General features: G+C 36.9%; 1 long non-coding RNA gene across 3 annotated transcripts in view; it reads right to left on the reverse strand.

The window, feature by feature from the left end:
* LOC123541011 (uncharacterized) overlaps positions 1-23,844 on the reverse strand; it is a 41,372-nt gene extending 17,528 nt beyond the window's left edge. The window contains exons 1-10 of one of the 3 annotated variants that reach the window (XR_008367945.1): positions 21,683-23,844; positions 21,208-21,382; positions 20,081-20,139; positions 19,590-19,838; positions 9,031-9,117; positions 5,491-5,658; positions 4,738-4,916; positions 3,489-3,640; positions 865-1,158; positions 188-466 (exon numbers count right to left, since the gene is read on the reverse strand). This is a non-coding gene — a long non-coding RNA (uncharacterized LOC123541011). Of the gene's footprint in view, positions 1-187; positions 467-864; positions 1,159-3,488; positions 3,641-4,737; positions 4,917-5,485; positions 5,659-9,030; positions 9,118-19,589; positions 19,839-20,080; positions 20,140-21,207; positions 21,383-21,682 lie in introns of all 3 variants that reach the window. The other 2 variants (XR_008367943.1, XR_008367944.1) reach the window with 2 other exon arrangements.
* Positions 23,845-23,979: the final 135 nt, after the last annotated feature.

A 23,979-nucleotide genomic window follows, 5' to 3' on the forward strand; every position in this document is an offset into this window, starting at 1 on the left:
TACGAATATTCGAATTTGATTTTCATATTCAAATATTCAGCCGATTTTCGAATATTCATTCCCATCCCTACTTTTTACACTGAACAAATGGTCAAAGAGATATACAACAATGTGAATGTGACCCTGCTTTGAGATTTAAATTTAATGATCATTCCAAACTTAAGAAAAATACACTGTTGGAATTTACCTTGTGTTAGTAGTGGGCTGAAGAATGTAAAGTTTTCACTGCATTGGGATTTCTCAAAGCCCAGATCTAACAACTTTGTTGGTGGGGTATACTTCTCCGGCAGTATCAGGTGACGGAATGAAACTGGTTCTCATCCTCCTTGTACACTGTTCACAATAATGACATCTTGTTCCATATGCTATGTTGTTGTATGTTGCATTGTTTTGTTTTGTTTGTCCGATGCCCATGAGGGCCTCGACTTCAAAATAAACTTGAAACTTGGTAATAATGTCTCTGCTCCTACAATTAAATGAAAATATAACTCTACATATTGTGCATCATAATGTTTTTCATCTTCTATCATGCTCAAGATTTAATTTAATAATACATCAAAATAAAACTCCCGTTTCACATATGCCCTTAACCCTTAGCATGCTGGACTGGATTTGCTCTGCCTTTGCGACCAGTGTAGATCTTGATCAGTCTGCACATCCATGCAGTTTAAATTTAATGTTTTTTTTTATAAAATTACTATGAGTAAATTTCTACTAAAAACTGATGTGTTCTATCTTCTGATACAGTGTACAATGGTTTCATAACTAACACTCTCAAAGTTGGAGTTTTATTTCTTGAAAAGCAAATGACTTGTTTTGTATAATCAGTTGTCATCAGTGTTAAACCAGAACTGTTTAACTCACCTATCCACTTGTCAGAAGGTGTCGGCCCAGTACAATTTCTCCTTTGCTGTATAGTAAAACAAGCACTTTTGGACATGGATTGTGAATTTCACAACAAAATTGCAGCATTGACAGCTCTGTATTTCTGAAGAGTAATACTATCCCAGTCAATATCACAGAAAAACACCACCATCAACGATGAACTTTTTTGCTACACATTAAAAGTATCTAGTCCATGTTTAAATTTCCCACTGACATCTGTCATGGCCGCCAGTCTGGTGTAGTTTTTTAATCCTTCCACACTGGAATGTAGTCCTGAAAAACACACATAAAACAACTGTTAAAGACATCAGAAATGACAAAAAATGTACACAGTATCAAATACATTTGGAATTTAACATGTCAAAGTAGGGATAGCATTAAATAGGCGTTAAATTGGAAACTTCAGAATTTCAAAGAACTACTTCCTAGGATTCAACAACCTGGAAGTACTTCCAATACCGGGGAGACACCACCTGTCAAATATAAAAAAAGAGTGTTACAACAACGTATCTATAAAAAGAATTATCTGTGTTGTCAATTATTATAGTAATACTGTGGAATTATTTAATTTAATAGGCAAGAAATTTCATGGTTTGAGCCAAAACAGCTATCTCGTGGGTGCATCAATTTGTGGATTACCATTTTCTAATATTAATTAAATAACTGGTAAAAATTTACTTGTTTGTTGGGATTTAATTTTGTGAATTGACTCAAGTGCAAAATTCAGTTCTCTGAGAATAATGATGTCAGCAAAATATACCATGTACTTGTTTAAACATAAATATTTCTCAAATATTTCAAACAAACATAATTATACGACCCTATTATTCCTTCTCTTGAGAAGGAATATCTTAATTCAATAAGTCACACTTTACTGAGCTACTGATGTCGAAAGCTGTTGTAATTACAAGCTGGCCAATTAAACTCTGTGACCTTAGAAATAACCTCAGTTAAACTATTCTTTCTCAATTGAGGCGACTCCATGGATTACACAATACTAAACCTGAGGATGATTAATTGATTCTCTGTTCTTATTACATAGTTTCCTTCTGCAAGCATTCAATTTTTTCACTCAGTTACTTTGAGCAATTGATTGTTACTTAATGCGTCTTATTTTCTTTCTCCAAATTGTACCATGCTATATGTAAACCTTTTTTCTTCTTTCCAATGTACACACAACAATCACCATGTCATGTGAATCTGTATAATTGTATCGCATTGTATACTCATATACCTGTACTGGTTTTTTTGAGTTAATAAAGGTATGTTCTGTTCTGTTCTTTTATTTCCTCCTGAACATAACATATGGACATTCACAAGATAGACATATATCAGCAAATTTAAATGTAAACAACCAAATATTATCGTTACCTTCAAATGCATGGTTAATATGTGAAAACAAACCCTATTGTGACCCTCTATAGATATACTTTGTGCATTCGGGCGTAAATGTACTTTTAATATTGAACTAATCCAAATAAAGGAGTGCTATAGTATACTGAATGCATATTTTATACTTAAAAGACATCAACCAATTGAACATACTAAGCTTGTCACGTTGGCACAGTAGGTTAGAATGAACGTCGCTTTATGTAATAGGTGTGGGTTCCAATCCCGAAAAAAAAAAAAGATGTGTTTTTTTTTCTTTTCTGATAACTACTTTGTTTAATGTCCAGCTTTTTTCACGAAAGTCGTTGTTAACGTTGATGATTCAACGGACGATTCAGAAACTGACACTGCCAGCGAATCTGAGGATTAACCTTGTTTGTGAATAGAAATAACATTTTTTCTGATATGAAATAAATTTTGAGAGAAAAAATATAAAAGAAAACGAATGGGAAAAATAAAGAAAATAATTCAAAACAGTAAATTTTGAAGTCCAGGCAATAAAATATGATATGTACTTTTTGAATTATAATTCATAAGACAATAAAATGAAATTCTGTTGGGGTTCGAACCCACAGGTTGCGTGCATGCCATGTATCAGGGGCAATCACACTTACCAATACACTGTGCATTGTCTTTGATCGTAACTCGGTTAATTTCTTACATTATATACTTATTTATGACGTAAATCATCAGCCGAGATGATCCGAATACCAGATCCACCTTAGTGAACTCGTCCAAAGGTCATCTTTGAAGGTCAAAGTATATTTATAATTATGTGCAATGAATTCACACATCGAATCATAATAGATTGACCAGGTAAATGTCTTGCCGTATTTACTCTACTGAAAGAGGTAACAGATTTAATTTGTTGTTGGATTTAACAATTTATGTTAAATAACTAGCGTAAATACTTACCTGATATTTTTTGGCAGTATAAAACAGACATTGCAACCAACATTTTACAAGATGGTCATTTTATATTTATATAGATGCGCCCTAGAAGGAACTTTTGGTATGCTTTAACTTGTAAAACAAGTTAAAGTCCATCAGATTTAAACTCATCCTAATTTCAGTTATAGATCTAAACTAATAGAAAGCAGTACTGAAAAAAAACTTTTCTCAAAAAAAAAAAAAAAAAAAAAATGCAAACCCAAGTGATAGTCATAACATTTCAACTATGATACTATTTCAGTTGACAGAAGGGAGATACTTACATTCTTTTATCAACCATTTTAGGGAGTGCAAGAGCCTGGTCTGTAAGCTGTGCCTAGCCTCTGTGTAATGCTATCTGAAACACAGCTCTCATCAGTCGACTGGCTGTCTGTGTCACATATACCATATCTGCTATCAACACAAAACCTTCCGACTAAAATAAAATTTGGTTAATTTTTTAAGAGTTACACTAAGATTTCCTTCATAATTTCAAGCATGTAGGTAAGAAAGAAGGAAAGGGAATAATTAAAAGTTTTTAAATTATTCTGCATGAATAATGTTCCATTTTTGCTGAATCTTCACATGGCATACATAGTTTATTGATCTCCACTGCACTTTAAAGATTTTGTGTCCAAAAAGATAATCCAGAAGTGTTTGAATGTTTCAACAATTTGCTAATTAGAGGCATTAAGAAATGATGTACATTTTTATACACTTTAATCAAGATTTTTCATAGAAATGATTAAAGGTCACCTGAATAGCGAATACCACAAAGAACATAAACTCGAGCACGTAGCGGTTGTTTAAAACGGTTGGAACAAATCTGTTTGTCTATAAATCTATACCATACCTTAACCAGTCAGATACAGTCTAACCTGTTTTAAGCAGCCAGTCAGGGGAAACAGAATTTAGGCTGTTTCTTTTTTGTTTTACTCATCATTTTGCCAGGATACAATGAAATGCATTTATCATCGCAATACTAATGGTTTTTTTAGCAATCAACAACTAGTGGCCGTTTTCGACAGTCTTTTTTTCTCGACCATGCCTATTTAACGGCTAATATACTTTTTCAAGAATAATGTAGAACTGGGAAACTTCACACAGGTGTTCCTAAAGGACACATCTGTTAAACCAGATGATAAAAGTTTTCACAGGTTGTTCATAAACAAAACAATTTGCACTAAACTTTGGATTTTTGCTCGATTTTTCAAACTGAAGAAATTGTTAGAAAATATCTCAAAACACAACAATCGTTTTTGGCCCAGAAATTATAAATGTAAGCCTTGGTCATTCCTTGACAAAACTGTCAAGTTGATTTGCAAGAACTGGCTTCGTTTTAATAGAAATAAATGAAAAACTTTACATACAGATTTACTGCTGGGTTACATTTCCAGCGGGTGTCAGGATAGCCAGTTATCCAGTGTGTTGTAGATATATTCTGTGACAAACAATTTTCAAAAAATCTGATATGCAATGATTTTCGCTTTTGTTTGGAAATTAATATTATTGATTAGCATGATAAAATCATACCTGAAAACTGCTAGTTTTTTGGTCATACTTGATGAAGTTATGTCTGTCAAGAAGACAAGCTGCTGAATGAACGAGATCTTTACGTCGCTGATGTAACAACGGATCATCCTTGATCTGGTCATGGCTTACACCATACAGTGTTGGGTGACGTAACATATGGATATACAAATATGTGTAGCCTTAAATCATAAAAAGACAAAAATATATTGTGGTATAGTTTTAGCCTTGAGCAGAGGATAACTACTACAGACAGGCCAAGATTTGAGTATGTATCTGGATACAGGGCATGTGTAAAAAATTGTTTACTAATCTCAAAAAGAAAAGAATTCTCAAATAAGTCACTGATTGTCTGACTATAATATTATGTTAACTGAGCACTTCCGCATATCTCAGTAGTGAGAGCATTGGTCTACGTATCACAGTCGTTGAATTGGATCACCGGGTGGGGTATTATGTTCTCCGTGACTACTGAAAAATGGCGTTAAACCCAAAACAAACTGACTTTGCTAAGACTTCTTAATCTGATTTCTTTTAAATTCCTTGACCATACTTACAAAAGTTCTGAAATACATTTTAGACCTCCTTATTAAAATGCTAAGAAACACCCTGATATACCATCATGCTTAAAATACCTGACCTCACAATCCCTCTCAAACTGATATCAAGTTTAGATATTACTACCTCGAAGGTACTAAATTAATTTCAGCAGATTTCTGCAAAACATTGTATGAAAAGTCACACGACTTACCTAACCAATCTACTGCTTCTTTGACTAGAATGCACTGTTACTTCTGCATTCAAATTGTCAGCCATTATGCAAATAAACTGCCTCTCCAATTGATTCATCAATGACGGGTAGTACTGTAACTCACTGTGATTGATCAACATTACATCCTGAGTTCTTCCGGCACGTCCAAACATCTACAAACACAAATACATGTATATACCACTTCAAGCTGGGTAAAAATTTGTCTCACCTGTTCTGATACCTACAAAGCTTAGAACTGTAATCAACCTTTTCTGCAGCAGACAGAAATGTATAGACAACCCTCTAGATTGCTCAGTAAAATCCAGCATTTTTCAGTCATAAAAGTGGCACTTGTTACACTGATTCAGTGTATGTGTCACCTTTATTATTCAATCATCTGCCTCATTTTGCAAGACACTACTTTCATAATTTTACAAGAAGACTTGTATGATAAGGAATTTCAGCAATTTAAAGTATCCTCAATACTTCATATTCAATAAGAACACAGCACTGTGGAGCAATATATGCACAAAGGTATGACTTTTGACCCCTACGTGTGACCTTGACCTTGAAGCAAGCCATCAGAAACATGGGCTCTGCATGTCGTCTTGATGTGGTGATCATTTATGCCAAGTTTCTTTAAAATCCTTCCAGCAGTTCAAGACTTACAGAGCAGACATGAAACAAAGTCATATGATCTTTGACCCCTAAGTTTGACCTGACCTTGAAGCAGGCCATCCAAAACACGCGCTTTGCATGACGTCTTGATGTGGTGAACATTTGTGTCAAGTTTCTTCAAAACCCTTTAAGGGGTTAAAGTGTTACAGAGCTGACACAAAATTGCTTACAGACGGACAGACATCAGCTTCATAACATAATATGTCCCTTTGGGTGCATACCGTAGATACCCATGTATAATGCGCACCCGTGTATAATGCGCACCCCCGATCTTAGTCCAAAATCCTGGAAAAAAAAAAAAAAAAAAAAAAAATTGGTCAATTTTTGAGGTGGATGGAAAACGAAAGTAGAGTTTACATCGACACCGGTAATAAATTTTATCTCCGCGGCGGAGAGCAGCATCAGTCTCACGGTACTATCGATTTTTGTTTTCTCGAAAATAAAACCAGTAAATTATTGTTATATTTGTTGTTTTACCTTTTTTAGTTCACTATTTTGAATAAATAAATAGCAGCTGATTCAATATGTCGGAATGGTATCTTTCAAAATGACATGAGCTTCTCAATTCAAACTGGTAACAAAAGGTGTGATAGCCTTTTTGTCACGATCATAAAGCCAGTAATTACCGGCAATTAACGTGTCACCTCCTGTCAATTATGTTGTTCACAGTTTGACCTCGGTTAAAGATAATTCTCGATCTTTAATTAGTATCATACTTTTTGTGATTTATAAACATTTCTTTCGTCAAAATACTTTTAAATTTATATGAAATTAATTTTGTTTCAAAGAAAAATAAACAATTCGATCTTTTACGGAACGTAACGGCAATCTTACATTTTAGCGGAGACAGTAAGCGCGGGGAGTAGTTTCCCTTTACCAAAATGGCGAACATCGGTAACAAACTTGTTTTGAAGTAGGAAAATTGTCTATACCTGTATATTATGCGCACCCACGATTCGGAGGTGGTCCCGGGGGTCAAAAAACTGCGCATTATACATGGGTATCTACGGTAATAAAATCTGTCAGCCAGGGATACCATAAACATAACTGTAAACAAGATGGCCGTAGGTCGCTCACCTGAAGAAACTACCACAACAGTGTAAACATGTCTGACCTAGTGATTTCACGGAAACAAATATTCTGACCAATTTTCATTAAGATTGGACCAAACATGTGGTCTCTTAATTAGTACGTAGTTTTTGACTCAAGATGACCTACATTTGAATTTGACCTAGATTTGATCAAGGCAATCATTCTGACTAAATTTCATCAACTTCATACTTATTCAGGCCAGCATGATGTATAGCAAAGCTGTGAGGTGGAAGGTCTTTTAAAAGGTTCTAGTTTTTTACATGTTCCCATTCATTCGTAATGTTTCTGTTGACACAGAGCCTTCCTTAATACCCCAGTCACACATATGGTGTGGATAGCTACGTCTAGCCATGGATAGAAACGTAGTGATCCGTATATATTAATCCAAATATAACAAGAGCGCTTGATTTTTCTCAGTGCTAGACTTTGAATTAGAGCTTTGCCAGTAAAAAATTCTAAGTTAAAAAGGGACATAACTCTGTCAAAATTCAAACCAGAGTTACGGGAATTGTGTCTCCTGGTGTAGACTTTGATAGTAAATAAATATTTTGAGTTTCAAGTCAAAAGCTCTAACAGTAACAGAGATATTTGACTTTTAACAAAAAATTATTCTAAGTTAAAAAGGGGCATAATTCTGTCAAAATTCAAATCTGAGTTATGGATATTGTTTCTCCTTGTGTAGACTTTGATGATAAATAAGTATTTTAAGTTTCAAGTCAAAAGCTTTGATAGTAACAGAGATATTAGACATTATCAAAAACTTTAACCAAAAATTCTAAGTTAAAAAAGGGTATAATTCTGTCAAAATTCAAATCAGAGTTATGGGGATTTTTTTCTTCTGGTGAAAACTTTGATGGTAAATAAATATTTTAAGTTTCAAGTCAATAGCTTTGATAGTAACAGAGATACTTGACTTTATCAAAAACTTTAACCAAAAATTCTAAGTTAAAAAGGGGCATAATTATGTCAAAATTAAAATCAGAGTTATAGGGATTGTTTCTCCTGGTCTAGACTTTGATAGAAACAGAGATATTTGACTTATCAAAAACTTCAACCAATGGCAACGCCAACATAAGTGCAAAAGCTCTACTTTTTCTTTGAAGTTGAGCTAAAAATAGCATGAATTAAGTTTGGAAGCCAGAACTATTTAAAAGTTTGACCTATAACTTTCTTACAATTATTAATGGCAAGACTTCAATAATAATTCTACCCATTTGCAATTTTAACTAAAATATCTGACAGTTGATGAATGTAAAAAAGAGCAACGCCTTGCGGGTGCTGACGCTCATCTGATTTTTTGTGTAATAGAAATATTGTCCTACCCATGATTTTCTAAGTCTAAAAAGGGCCATCATTCTTGCAAAAAGCAGGATAGAGTTATGTTTCTTGATGTGCAGCGTCCGCTTATAATGGTGAACAAGAGTGCCAGAATGTCAAAATATAAGCACAGCATATTTCTTTACACTAGCACCTGTATTTGCAAATGGAATTTTAATTTTCTAGTTGTTTACAATGTTTTTTGTTTTTTTTTAAGAAATTATTGTAATTCTTTTATTTTTTTAAGTCCACAAAAAAAATCCTTACCAGGTAGAGATACCTTAAAATACATCCAAAATCTGAAAGTAACATCGATGTTGTACCACAGAAAAGTGGTCTTGGTTTTTCCCTATGGTCAATTATCAAAAAGTTAGAATGTAAGTTATTTATAGTAACAACTAAGGGAAGTTAATCTTTAAAGAGAAAAAAAAATTACAAGTCCATATAAAAATCCTTACCAGGTAGAGCTTCTCAAAATACACCTCAGATTGGATGTAACATGCATGTTGTACTACAGAAAAGTGGTCTCGATTTTTCACTACGACCTGCAATGAAAAAGTTACAATATAAGCTATTTATAGTAACAGCAAAGGGAAGTAATTCAAAAGAAGGGACCAGTGCATGACACTCCGTCTCATGATGGTGTACAATTGTGCCAAGTTACATCAAAATCCCTCCATGCATGAAGAAGAAATGCTCCGGACAAAGTCATTCTTGTATCTGACCTTTGGCCTCTAAGTGTGACCTTGACCTTAGACCTAGGGACCTGGTTCTTGTGCATGACACTTCGTCTCATGCTTGTGAACTTTTGTGCCAAGTTGTATCAAAATCCCTCAATGCATGAAGAAGAAATGCTCTGCACAAAGTTTTCATTCTTGTATCCTTGACCTCTAAGTGTGACCTTGACCTTACCCCTAGGGACCTGATTCTTGCGCATGACACTCCGTCTCATGATGGTGAACAATTGTGTCAAGCTACATCAAAGTCCTTTCATGCATGAAGAAGATATGCTCTGGACAAAGTTTTCATTCTTGTATCCTTTGACCCCTAAGTGTGACCTTGACCTTAGACCTAGGGACCTGGTTCTTGCGCATGACACTCCGTCTCATTATGGTGAACAACTGTGCCAAGCTTCATCAAAATCCTTCCATGCATGAAGAAGATATGCTCCCGACAAAGTCATTCTTGAATTTTTCATTCTTATATTCTTTGGCCTCTGTGACCTTGACCTTAGACCTAGGGACCTGGTTTTTGCGCAGGACACTCCGACTCATAATGATGAACAATTGTGCCAATTTTCATCAAAATCCCTCCATGCATGAAGAAGATATGCTCCGGACAAAGTCATTCTTTAATTTGACCTTTGACCTCTAAGTATGACCTTGCCCTTAGACCTAGTTCTTGTGCATGACACTCCGTCTCATGATGGTGAACAATGGTGCCAAGTTTCATCAAAATCCCTCCATGCATGTAGAAGATATGCTCCGGACAAGGTCTGTGGATGCCACCCGCCAGAGGCGTTCCCATAATACGTCCCGTTTTTCAAATGGGCGTATAAAAACTGTTGCAAGTTTTAAAAGCAATAGCTTTGATAGTTTATAGCTTTGATAGTTTATGAGAAAAGCTGACTTAAACATAATACTCAACCAAGAAAACTGATTTTCCAAGTCCAAAAGGGGCAGTAATTATTGCAAAAAGCAGGATGGAGTTATGTTTCTTGATCTACAGGGTCAGCTTATGATGGTGAACAAGTGTTGCAAGTTTCAAAGCAATAGCTCTGATAGTTTAAGAGAACAAGAGCGCCGCCATGCGGGGCAATATACACCCGAAGGCTTACATCATAGGATTTGAGCAAAATTTTAAGAACTTGACTGTTGTAGCCCCCAAAGGACTGGAACAACAAAAGGAAAACTTCAAAAAACAAATCTAAGTCCACAAAAAAAAAAATCAAAGTCTACAAAAAAAATCCTTATCAGGTATAGGTATGTAAAAATACACCTTAAAATTGGAGGTACCATCCAAGCTGTACCACAGAAAAGTGGTCTCGGTTTTTCCCTACGGCCAATAATAAAAAAGTTTCAAAATAAGCTATTTATAGTAACATAAAAGGGAAGTAATTAAAAAAAAAAAAAAATTATTGTAAATACAAAAGAGATCTGCCAAATAAAAACGACCACTGCAATGCAGAGCAATATACACAAAGCAACCTTTGACCCTTAAGTGTGACGTTGACCTTGAAGCGAGTCACCCGGAACATGCGCTCTGCACATCGTTACAATGTGGTGAACATTTCTGCCAAGTTTCTTTGAAATCCTTCCAGCAGTTCAAGAGTTACAGAGCGGACACAAAACAAACTGATATGACTTTTGACCCCTAAGTGTGACCTTGACCTTGGAGCAAGTCATCCGGAACATGCGCTCTGCACGTCGTCTTGGTGTGGTGAACATTTGCTAACGGACAGACGGACACCAGTGTCATAACATAATACGTCCCTTCAGGCGTATAAAAAGTTGACCTAAACATAAAACTTAACCAAGAAATCTGATATTTTCTAAGTCCAAAAGGGGCCATAAATCTTGCAAGAAGCAGGATGAAGTTATGTTTTTTGCTGTACAGGGTCAGCTTATGATGGTGAACAAGTGTTGCAAGTTTTAAAGCAATAGCTTTGATAGTTTAGGGAGAAAAGTTGACCTAAACATAAAACTTAACCAAGAAATCTGATATTTTCTAAGTACAAAAGGGGCCATAAATCCTGCAAGAAGTAGGATGGAGTTATGTTTCTTGCTGTACAGGGTCAGCTTATGATGGTGAAAAGTGTTCTAAGTTTCAAAGTAATAGCTTGGATAGTTTAGGAGAAAAGCTGACTTAAGCATAAAACTTAACCAGGCAACGCCGACGCCGATCAAGTGATGACAATAACTCATAATTTTTTTTCAAAAAAATCAGATGAGCTAAAAACAACAATATATTTTACTATACTTAAATATCTTTGCAAAAATGTCGGTCATCCTGGACGTCATCTTAGATTTTTCTGTAGAATTTACTGTTAAGTTTTTTTTTCACTCTTTTTGATGTTGCTTTCAACAACAACAATGGTAAACAGTTACATGTATTTACTTGCTATGAACATATTAAAGGTATGAATTATAGTATTCAAGAAACAAGGAGCTGTGTTCAATAAACGCTTGCTGTCCCCAGTGGCATCCTTGTCGATATAATGCAACCCAAGTCCAAAACGAGGTCAAGGTCAAACTGAGGTCAGGTGATGTCTGAAGATGAGCAATGGTTACAGGTTACATCTGTATTAGTATCAATTCATTTTTGGGGCGGTGCGTAAGCTCCGCCTCCAATGGAATTAAGATGGGAAAATGAAAGCCCGTCACTTCTTAGTGCAAAACGGCAAAGCGCATCCACTTTCTACATCCTCTCATAAAGAAGAGCACCGAAAACAAAGCGGATGAATATGACCTATATTGCGGCTATTTTAGACTTGTCTGGTTCCCGTCGTACTATGTATTTTAGTACGACAGTGAAGGAGGGGCAGGTAAACCAGACTATTTTTACACTCTGACGTCATGAGGGAAAACCCCACTTGGTTTTAATCTGAATTGTCTAAAAATATATACAAGTCAGTGACTTGTAGCCTGGCGGACTACTTTTTTAATTTTTTTCTTAAAACGACGCCATCTTGTTCTTTCCAATAACTGCAAAAAAAACATATCTACGCGATTATTATTATAAACTGGACTTTTATTAGGTTCGTGAGACCATGGTACAAATGTATAGTGTATGCATACCGTATTTGCAATTACTACATAAAAGTTTTTATAACGGAAACGCTTGAGGAAACGGAAAGTGACTCATGTTAGCATTTGTTCAGGATTTTAGCTGTTTAGCTTTCTGCAATTCAAATTAGGAAGATATTGCATCTGGAATGGAGTGTTATTGAATAAAATCATCGAGGATACGGGTTGCCTATTTGTTCTGTCAAGCGGCATAATGGCGTGTGTATAAGTCACGTCATTTGTTTGCTTGGAGAAGATGGGTAATTTGGTAAACAACTGAACTTCGGACAAAATTTTGCATGGCAGCAAATCAAAATTATTCAAGAATGTTAAGCAGAACAGAGAGGTCGGGCAAAAAGTTAAACAAGGTTAGCATTTGTTTATCAGCTCATATTTTTAGTCCTATCAATAAGACCCGACATAACATATTTTAACATTTTGACGTCTATCTGTTATGTCTGGTCTTACCGGATCGCCATTTATAACATGTAGCCAGAAGTGAATACACATCATGTCGCCTTTATTCTTCAAATTACGAACAACATAACCCAGTCCAAAGTGAAAGAACACTATTTACACCGAAAATAATCCTTCTTTCAACTGCATATGTGAATAATTACAAAATAAAAGTTACTTTTCATGTTAAATATAGAGTTGTTTCTTTCAACTGTATGTATCGCTGTGTATCTGTGTTATGGTGTGCAACATTGCCGGTCTATTCCGAATGTTGTGTAAATACAATTTATTTTGAGAATCAATTTTAGACGAAATATTTTCGCTCTAAATCAGTTGGCAAATAGTTCACGTTGTTTTTCGTCTAAGTCGCATCTAAATATATTATTATTTTAACCTGCTGCATATGCTTGAAAAATGGCGGAATGTGTATTGAAAACTCTACACAATTGGCATACCTTGAATATAAGGGTTTTTAAAGGTAAATTTAAACGATATATTACTAGAATATGATAAATAACGGTAGGCTAAACTGTTTAAATCTGCGTACATCATATATTTTACGTTTGAGAAAATGCTACATTCTACATATTAGGGCCCTTTTAGACGTTACAATGCAGATTAAAAATGAAATATAAAATAATGAATGTTGAAGGTAAAATGAGCATGTACATTGGACTACTCTTATTTTATAATATTTTTGATTTATTTCAAAGGCTCTATTCAATAATTTAGCTGTTTGTGTATTCTACTGTCAATTCTACTTTAAATTTCTTGTACAGGTGCGCAGCTGCACATAATACTCGTAAAGAGGGGTAATGCAGCATAAAGATAGATAATGGCAGTGTTCGAAATTCGCGGTAGTCTGACAGCCTGTGGCTACCAAATTTCAGCTCGGGCTACCGATTTGCCGCAGGTACAAGCCCGACCAGGCTACCGAATTTTCCTAATTTGTTTAAAAAATCATGCTAATTAAACGAGTACTGCATCCAGACTGAGAAACGCTTATGGAATTATTGTTGGTTTTGCACTCTCACGTGTTGACAATCAAACACAGTGTCAAAGACGTAACCGCAGCGCTAATTGGCTGAATACAATCACCTCTAGCGTAACGGATAATTTGATTAGCTTTCATACTTCTCGCAAAAATCTCACAAGTACCTGCAGTAGGCGGAGCTTAAATTATGCTATCAGCGTGTGTGTAAATGTATATTCAGCACTCGTTATTACATCTTGCAAATTGTCAACAGTCCGAGTTGCAGTAATTGGCGAGTGCGGATCCTAAAAAATTGGGCGTAACAGTTTAGATTTTGTTTTGGCAAGGAGTGTCATGTCCGATGCTTTTGGACTCTGACGATGCTGATCTGGACTGGAGTATTTAGAGTTAAAATTTTTCAAAAACATGGCACTCTGACATGTACTGTATGTCTTTTTTATTACTTCAAACATGCATAGAGATGTCTGTAAAACAAAATGTTATATGGTGCAAAAATTATGACATTTTAAGTAGGGATGTCAACGAATACCAAAACTGGTATCCGAATATTCGGTCAACCATCCGAACGAATATCCGGATATTCGTTCCCGCACATAACCTCTTTTTTCTGATGACCTAAACGTATCTATATAATGGCTTATAACGTTTTTCTAGGACCCGTCGTACTTGCAATAAATTAGCGGTCGCCATTTTGAAATGGAAGAAAGGTAACTCTGACAAGATTTTTCTACTTTCGGTTTAGTTTTATTATGCAAATTGGAAGGATTCGAATCCCTTCTGTCAGAAATATGTAATTATTTATATAAGTCCGGGTCCAAAATATATTCTTTCAAAAATAGGCTTTATATAATGGCAAACTCAGTATGAAAAGACGGATTTGTTTCTTTAATTACACAAACACATTATCAAGTGCAGCGGCGATATTTATCGTCAAATGTTTGTTACAGCCGGCGTCAATAAAAGAGCATATAATGCACGTGTACTAATTATCACTTTTGCACTCTCTTGCGTCTTTTCTTTAAAGCTGCAATATTTGCCGACGATTTGTAAACACGTGTTTTAAATTATGTATAATTATTAATTGACAATAATTGCATTGTTTGATTAAACAGTCAGGACTAGCTAAGATGACAAGTATGTTTCGCACACCTGTCGGGTAGGTGTCATCGCCATGGCGACTGTGTATTACGTTTTGACACGCTATCTACATGACGAAAAATTCTAATGCTATGAACATGAAAATAAATATTTCAGTAATCTGTATAGTACTACCGAATATTCGAATACTTAAATTAGATCCGAATATTCGGACCCGTGACCGAATAACCGGATATCCGGATATCCGTTGACATCCCTAATTTTAAGGTATTAAAGTTCGGGCTAGTGAAATTCGGGCTAGTGGATTCAAATCTGAATTCCGTACACTGTAACGGTTTGACGTATTAATCTTCAGATTTTTATGCAAGGTAGCAGGGGTGGCAAAATCTGATTTTGACTTGTTTGTCCTTTTTGTCAGTTGCTATTTTGTACTTGTCCGTATAGTAGTTACATGTATACAGTAAATTCTAGTCAAATTAGACTCGTCCGTACAAGCTTTAGGACAACCTGGGCAATACGGACAATTGAATTTGCCACCCCTGGGTAGTCGAATGTATTTGATGATGATCATGAACGAGCATTAAATTACATCGCCAAAGGTAGTTGTTCTTTGAAAGTCAACAGGTGTACGGCTCAAGTCGCATTCGGTTTAATAATATTACAAAACGCACATTTTTACAAATTGGTATCCAATCAATTGGACCTCATTCTATTAGTGTACAATGAAAAACGATATTCTTGTTTCGTTATTCAAATATCTTTTGAAACTGAATAACCATTTTAAATGTCGTATGATTTAAATAGCGCTGTAGATGCCCTCAACTTTTAGGACACCATAAGTTATTTTACACTAACAACTTCTTTCCATAAACAGGGTTCGAATTTAAGCTCGCATACTCGCGAAATGCGAGTGCAAATTTCAAACTGCAAGGTGAGATTTCAGACACCAGCATTTTTTTGCTAGTGAAAATGTTTGGGCGAATAATGTGCATTTCTAACGGTCGTCTCGATCTTACACTGTTCTTTCTTTCGGAGCACTCTTTCATCTTTCGTCGTAAAAGGACATTTACACTCGATACATGTCCCGTGCGCATGTCTTTTCAACTGCTGACAAGTACCTGCGCCAATTTTGATGACGTTTACCGCATCCGGTGGGTTTTTTGGTAATCTATTAATAAGTTAATATTTATATAGCGCAATTACGATTGGCTGGACTTGTCACGTGGATGATTGTGTTAATGTTCTAATAAAGTAACATGTCGCGGAAAATGCAAGTTGTTTTTCATTTAGCAAGTTAAAAAAATACCACTTGCGAAAAAATGCAAGTAGAAAATCAGGCTAAATTCGAACCCTGATAAATGGCATTTTTTCCCAATCTGAACAGTTATCGCGCAGAAATTTTCACACTTTTGAGCAAGCCTCAATGAAATTTAGTCAGAATGTTACCCTTAATAAAACTTTTGATGAGTTCTTGATTGGGTCATCTTAGCTCTAAAACTAGGTCACCAGGTCAAATCAAAGGGAAAGCTTGTAAACACTCTAGAGGTCAAATGTTTGGCCCAGTCTTAATGAAACTTGGTCAGAATGGAACCCTCAATAAAATCTTAGAAAAGTTTGACATTTGGTCATCTGGGGTCAAAATCTAGGTCACCAGTTCAAATTAAAGGAAAAGCTTGTTTACACTCCAGAGGTCACAATTTGGGCCCAATCTTAATGAAACTTGGCCAGTATGTTACCCTCAATAAAGTCTTTGACGAGTTTGATATCAGGTTATCTTGGGTCAAAACTGGGTCACCACTTCAAATTAAAGGAAAAGCTTGTTAACACTGTGGAGGCCACATCTATGATTATATCTTCATGAAACTTGGTCAGAATGTTGATCTTAAAGATCGTAAGGTCCAATTTGTATCCAGGTCATCTAGAATAAAAAAACTAGATCACCAGGTCAAATCAAAGGAAAAGCTAATTTACACTAAAGAGGCCACATTTATGAAGATATCTTAATGAAACTTAGTCAGAATATTAATTTTGATATTCTTTATGTCAAGTGCAAATTTGGGTGAGGTGGGGTAAAAAACTCGGTCACTAGGTCAAATCAAAGGAAAAGCTTATAGAGGCCGCATTTATGACTGTATCTTCATGAAACTTGGTCGGAATGTTAATCTTGGTGATCTTTAGGTCAAGCTCGAACTTGGGTCATGTCGGGTCAGAAACTGGGTCACCGGGTCAAATCAAAGGAATAGCTAGTTTACACTTTAGAGACCACATTTATGACCATATCTTAATGAAACTTGGTCAGAATGTTAATTTTGATAATCTTTAGGTCAGTAGCTCAGGGGAGCGATACATGGCCTTCATGGCCCTCTTGTTTATATTTTCTCTGACTCGCTTAATAAATTTAAATTTATATGACAGTAACCTAATATTCTCTATTTATTACATAAATGGCGTTGCAGGAGTGTAATACAGCCATTAAATAAAAACGATACTACACTGTTGTAATAAAGCTTTGACATTGACGTGATTTATAGTATAGGCGACGTCGGTCAAATTGACTTGTTTATATAGCAGAAGAATGTCGAATATTTGGTGTTTCGACAAGAAAGGCTAACATGTGATAAAAAGAATTCATCTTACATTTGTGACTATCCGCGTTGAATTTATTAAACTCTTTGAATATAATTGATAAAATGTGGTGTTTCACATTTTATCATGCAATCTATCTTATATTTGGCATGAGTGTCATCGTCGGTCAGACGAAGTCTCTTGCGCAAACCACAGGTTCCTATCTCAATATTTGACTTTCATCTAAGAATGTTACAAAAACAGCTGAAATGCACCACCCCATCAGTACTCTCAGTGCTTTGATTGTAAGCGGTATTGATGCTAAACGAAATGGTCCCATTTGGTGAACCAAGAGACGGTCCATATAAAGCAACCAAAGTTTAAAATGAGGTCGGGTGATGTCTGAAGATGAGCAATGGTCACAGGTTATATCTGCATTAGTATCAAGTCATTCTAGTAAGAGGTATTGATGCTAGACAAAACGGTCCCATTGGTTAACCTTGTACAGACAGACGAACGGATAGACTTTGACCATGGAGATATTGAGAACCCTATGAACTAGAGTAATTATTTTGCTTTTAAAGATAATGTCGGCCATCTTGACACAATCTTTGATTTTCCTTTTGCAATCATTTTGTTTGATTTCTGCTATTAATGTATTATAGCATACTTGTTAGTGTTTCTTCAACTGACAATAAATAATACATTTTTCCAACTGCATTAAAATATGGGCAATGATGTGTACCTAAAAATTACTGATTTTCAGGTCTGACCTTGAAATATTTTTAGTATTTTTTTCTTGAGCTTTTATTCATTTTTAACTTTTTTATTGATATAATATGAAATATAATAGGGTTATTGTAACAGTAGCTTGATCTGGGATGCAGTATTCGACTCGAGTGGATTTTGCCGGATCGGATCTCACGAGGTGCGCAAGCGCCAAGTGTGATCCAACCTTGCAAAATCCACGAGAGCCGAATACAAAGTCCCAGATCCAGCTACTGTTATAATGACCCTTTTATTATATACCTTTACCGTTTTGATCCTTGTTTTGTTCTTGAACGAAATCTTCAATATTTATCGATAATAAATGGAACTTAGTGAAGTTTTTATGTGCGCTATTTATAGAAATTTGTCAGGTCATGCATATTAATGAAAATAGTCCGGTAGCATGCAATACGGAAGGTACAATACGGAATTTAAAAGGTACATTAAAGAATTTTTGTCTGTCTGTTCATATTTAATTGTAAAATACAAGCCGATTTTTTACAGAATTTATATAGGTATATAATAAAAGCTATTTATTATATTTAAAAGAAAAAATACTTTAAAGGTCCAATACTAAGGAAAGTGAACATTTTAATTTCTTTTAAAAAGCACAGAAACTATTTCATTTTATTGGAAAATGAAAGTTGGTATGTAGAAATTCGAAATAAATCGCAGTATATGTACAATTATTTTTCTATGAAGTATGAAGAAAGTTAAAAAGACCTGGGGGGTCATTCTGTCGATTCATTGAAATTTCAACATAATACACCTACATTTCTTTGAGTTCCAAAGACCTTCTGTAAATTTTGACCTGCCAATCTTCATTATTTAGTGTCTTGCTGAAGTCTATGCACTGGCTATGAAAAAAATTGCCAACTCACTTTCCCTCAGTAATGGACCTTTAAGAATAATTTGATCATATCGGACAAAAATGGCAGCCATCTTGGACGTCATCTTCGATTTCATGGCCCACACTAGCTTAAGAAATATGTTTTTGCCAAAATCATACAATTCAGACATTTTGCAACACTTTGGTGTATAACATCCTTTGTCGTACGTCTGTGACCACTCCATGTCCATTTTTGCCTTGAAAGTCACCCTACTAATACATGTACATTTTTTTATTATTATTTTTTATTATTTTTAATTTTTATTTTTTTTAATTTGCTGTAAGAAGCAACTTTTTTTTGTAACTAATTCTCTAAACTTCTTATCAGTGCACATCAAAACAAATGTCCTGCATAATGTTTTCCATCACAATATGATTAATGGGGAAAAACATACTTTTTGGAGAGGGGAATGATATCAAATCTGGGTCCCTAAAATTGCCCCCAAAACACTGTATTATTACCTGATTATTGCCTGCATGCTCCATAACCTTTTCATATACAATCTCATTCCTTATCTGGAATCTCTTCACTGGTTTCTACACTGTTTTATCGATAAACTGTTGTTCTAGTGGTACAGGCCGGAAACTGTTGTCGGACAAGTGCAGACTTTCAGACGGTTCCAAGCTCAGGAAGGTTGCTGCATCCTCGTAGTTTGGTAGATGGCACCGAGACCAACAAGTCGTACATCTTCTTGTGTAGTTTCCATCTTTCTGAAGGTTGAAATTTACAAGTTTTAAAATTCATTCATTTTTTTTAAATGAGATATTTTCTTAAAAATTTCTGCACATTTTCAGCTTTTACATAAACTTTCTGCTTAGAAGTCCGCCATATATAATGCTTATCAGTAGCACTTTTTACATGAATCTCGAACATGTAATCATTTGCAGCACCTGAATTCTATTTTGCCACTTCTTTTATAGAACAATCAGTGTTACCAGCTGGAGTAACATACCTGTCAATAGGAGATTCTAAAAATGGTCCTCTTTCATCAGACAATAAATGAACCTCGTCCTGAAACAGAAGTTGGTATTCAATTATCGTTAAACCCTAAGCCTGCTGGCGGCAAGTTGTTCCAACTTTGCAACCAGTGCAGATCAAGATCAGTCTGAACATCTGTGCAGTTCGATCATGGTCTGCACTGTTCCCCATTCACAATTGCTTGTTTTGACCAATACAACTAATTTCTGAAACACTGATAGGTAGCTTTAAAATTTTATGGATAGGAGCAATGTGACCATTATTTGTTTGAGTGGATTTAATTTCATCTAATGAAAAACAAGGAAATCCCTTGTTTTCCAAAAATGCTTTCCACTGTATTTCTCACTGCAAGAAATCGTAGTAGTATTTTATAAGACCTACATATTTATGACGGTCGACCTTTGACCCCCAATTGTGACCTTGACCTTTGCCTTTGAGCTAGGGCTTCAGGTTTTGCACATGACACATCGTCTCATCATGTGAAATATTTGTGCCAAGTAATACTTAAATTCCTTCATGAATGTTATGAACTGGACACGAAACAGACCCTGTTTATGCCATGTAAACATTTGACTGCCAAGTGTGAGCTAGGGGTCTCAAAGTTTTGTATGAAACATCGTCTTATTATGAGGTATATTTGTGTCAAGTAATCCTTTCATGGATAGCAGAGTTATGGACTGGACAGGAAAAAGGCCCTGCTGACCTTTGACCTCCTATTGTGATCTTGACTTCTGAGCCAGGGGTACGGGTCATATGCATGATATATTGTCTCATCATGGGGAACACTTGTTCCAAGTAATATTAAAATCCCTTTCCGAATGACAGAGTTATGGACCAGACATGAAATTTTGAATGGACAGACGTATGGAAAAGTGCATTCCTATAGTCCCTGAAACTGGTAGGGGACTAATAATTCAATGCATCAAATGATCATGGCAGATGCAAATATCAAACCAAACCTTTGTATTTCGATGACCAAACAGTCTGTCCTCTCCTAAGCTTGCCCTTCATTGTATCACCTGCTCATTCCGTTTGATTTACACATATAAGCTCTTAATACTTCCCACTGCTCTGCGAACATATCGATCATTAACCTCTTACCTATGTGTCATCTGTATCCATGGCCTCTATGTCTGCTGCGACTTGACTTTTCCTTCCATGATCTCTCCTTGACCTCTCCCTCTTTATCTCTTGCCTGAAGGGCTTGTAGACTCTTCTTTATTCTCAATCTTCTCTTTCTCATTCTGTGCCTCAGCCAGTCATGAACAGCCAAGGACTGAAAAAGAATTGTTTCAATCTCCGTAAGAAAACAATTCTGAGCCAAGGGACAATGTGAACTTTAATCTAATGATGACAAATCATCATTAACATTTCCATAACAAAATTAAGAACCTAGATGCCTGTAATCAGCTCAGTCCATCATTTCAATCTACTCATTTTTCTTGCAACTGGCAGACCAATTAATGTGACAGAAATACTCGCACAACTGGTATACACCAGATGCACTGTTATTGCAGCAATTAAGCAATTCCAGTAATGAATGAAATACCAAGAAAATTAGATTATGGTCACTTACTCATTGCTCTGTACTGTCTGAGGACTTCAATGATAACAAAGGCATCCACATCCTGCAGCATGACTAGTTGGTTCTCTGCTCCCCTGTAATAACCAGATGCCTGTAATATAAAATTCAAACATTAACCAATCAGAGCCAGAATCCAAACAGTAACATGACTAGCTGATTCTCTGTAATCACCAGATGCCTGTAATATACAATTCAAACATTAACCAATCAGAGCCAGAATCCAAACAGTAACATGACTAGTTGGTTCTCTGCTTCCCTGTAATCACCAGATGCCTGTAACATAAAATTCACACACCAAAATATTAGCTTGGCCAAGCTTCTATCATACTGGTAACTCACTCACAAACCACTCTCTAGACTACAATTTAATTCCCTATCTACCTGAAAGAGAAGGGGGCATCTAAGAATGGATCTGGCAAAGCAGAGTTCCCTATCTAGGGGCATCTATCTAACAATGGCTAAGTCAATGCAGAGTTCCAATCCAAACTAAAAACAATACTTTCTTGTAGCTTTAGTTTCACACTTTGAAGGACAGCAAGATCAAACGGTCACAGGTTCGATCCCAGCGCAAATGGTAGGTTCAATCTCAGCGCAAGTGGTAGGCTCTCTACCGGGCTACGGTCACAGGTTCGATCCTGGCCCAAGTGGTAGGTTCCCTGCCGGGCTACGGTCACAGGTTCGATCACAGCACAAGCGGTAGGTTCAATCCCAGCGCAAGTGTAAGGTTCTTTGCCGGGCTACGGTCACAGGTTCGATCCCAGCGCAAGTGGTAGGTTCGATCCCTACCCAAGTGGTAGGTTCTCTGCCGGGCTACAGTCACAGGTTCGATCCCAGCGAGAGGTAGGTTCAATCCCAGCCCAAGTGCTGTGCTCTCTGCCGGGCTACAGTCACAGGTTCGATCCCAGCGCAAGTGGTAGGTTCGATCCCTGCCCAAGTGGTAGGTTCTCTGCCCAGCTACGGTCACAGGTTTGGTCCCAGCGCAAGTGGTAGGTTATATCCCAGCCTAAGTTCTTAGCTCTCTGCAGGGCTACGTTCACAGGTTTGGTCCCAGCGCAAGTGGTAGGTTCGATCCCAGCCAAGTGGTAGGTTCTCTGCTGGGCTACGGTCACAGGTTCGATCCCAGTAGAAGTGGTAGGTTCGATCCCAGTTCAAGTGGTAGGTTCTCTGCTGGGCTACGATCACAGGTTCGATCCCAGCACAAGTTGCAGGATCAATCCCAGCACAAGTGGTAGGTTCGATCCCAGCCAAAGTGGTAGGTTCTCTGCCTGGCTACGTTCACAGGTTCGATCCCAGCGCAAGTGGTAGGTTCAATCCCAGCCAAAGTGGTAGGCTCTCTGCCAGGCTACAGTCACAGGTTTGATCCCAGTACAAGTGGTAGGTTCGATCCCAGTGCAAGTGGTAGGTTCTCTGCCGGGCTACGATCACAGGTTCGATCCCAGTGCAAGTGGTAGGTTTGATCCCAGCACAAGTGGTAGGTTCGATCCCAGCCAAAGTGGTTGGTTCTCTGCCAGGCTACAGTCACAGGTTCAATCCCAGCGAAAGTGGCAAGTTTGATCCCAGTCCAAGTGGTAGGTTCTCGGCCGGGCTATGGTCACAGGTTTGATTCCAGCGCAAGTGGTAGGTTTGATCCCAGCACAAGTGGTAGGTTCGATCCCAGCCAAAGTGGAAGGTTCTCTGCCGGGCTATGGTCACAGGTTTGATCCCAGCGCAAGTGGTAGGTTCGATCCCAGCACAAGTGGTAGGTTCGATCCCAGCACAAGTGGTAGGTTCGATCCCAGCCAAAGTGGTAGGTTCTAGGCCGGGCTATGGTCACAGGTTCAATCCCAGCACAAGTGGTAGGTTCTCTGCCGGGCTACGGTCACAGGTTTGATCCCAGCGCAAGTGGTAGGTTCTATCCCAGCACAAGTGGTAGTTTCTCCCTTGGTTAACAGCCTGCCGTTACATGACTGAAATACTGTTGAAAAACGGCGTTAAACTCAAAACAAACAAACAAACAAATCTGCCAGGCTACGCTCACAAGTTCGATCCCAGCGCAAGTGGTAGTTCCTCTCTCCGGCTACGGTCACAGGTTCGATTCCAGCGCAAGTGGTAGGTTTGATCTCTGCCCAAGTGGTAGGTTCTCTGCCAGGCACCCAAACACCCAGTAGCTTGAGATTTAGCTTAAACAATTTTCACTGTCCGCCAAAATGTGAGCCTGTCCAATGTAATGTCCTAATCCTCTTTCACAACTTGCAATTACTTACTGCTCTTGACACCACCCATTTGATTCTAGAGACCAGTTATATTAT

The sequence above is a fragment of the Mercenaria mercenaria genome, chromosome 16, assembly GCF_021730395.1.
Source record: "Mercenaria mercenaria strain notata chromosome 16, MADL_Memer_1, whole genome shotgun sequence".
In the NCBI taxonomy this organism is placed as follows: Eukaryota; Metazoa; Mollusca; class Bivalvia; order Venerida; family Veneridae; genus Mercenaria; species Mercenaria mercenaria.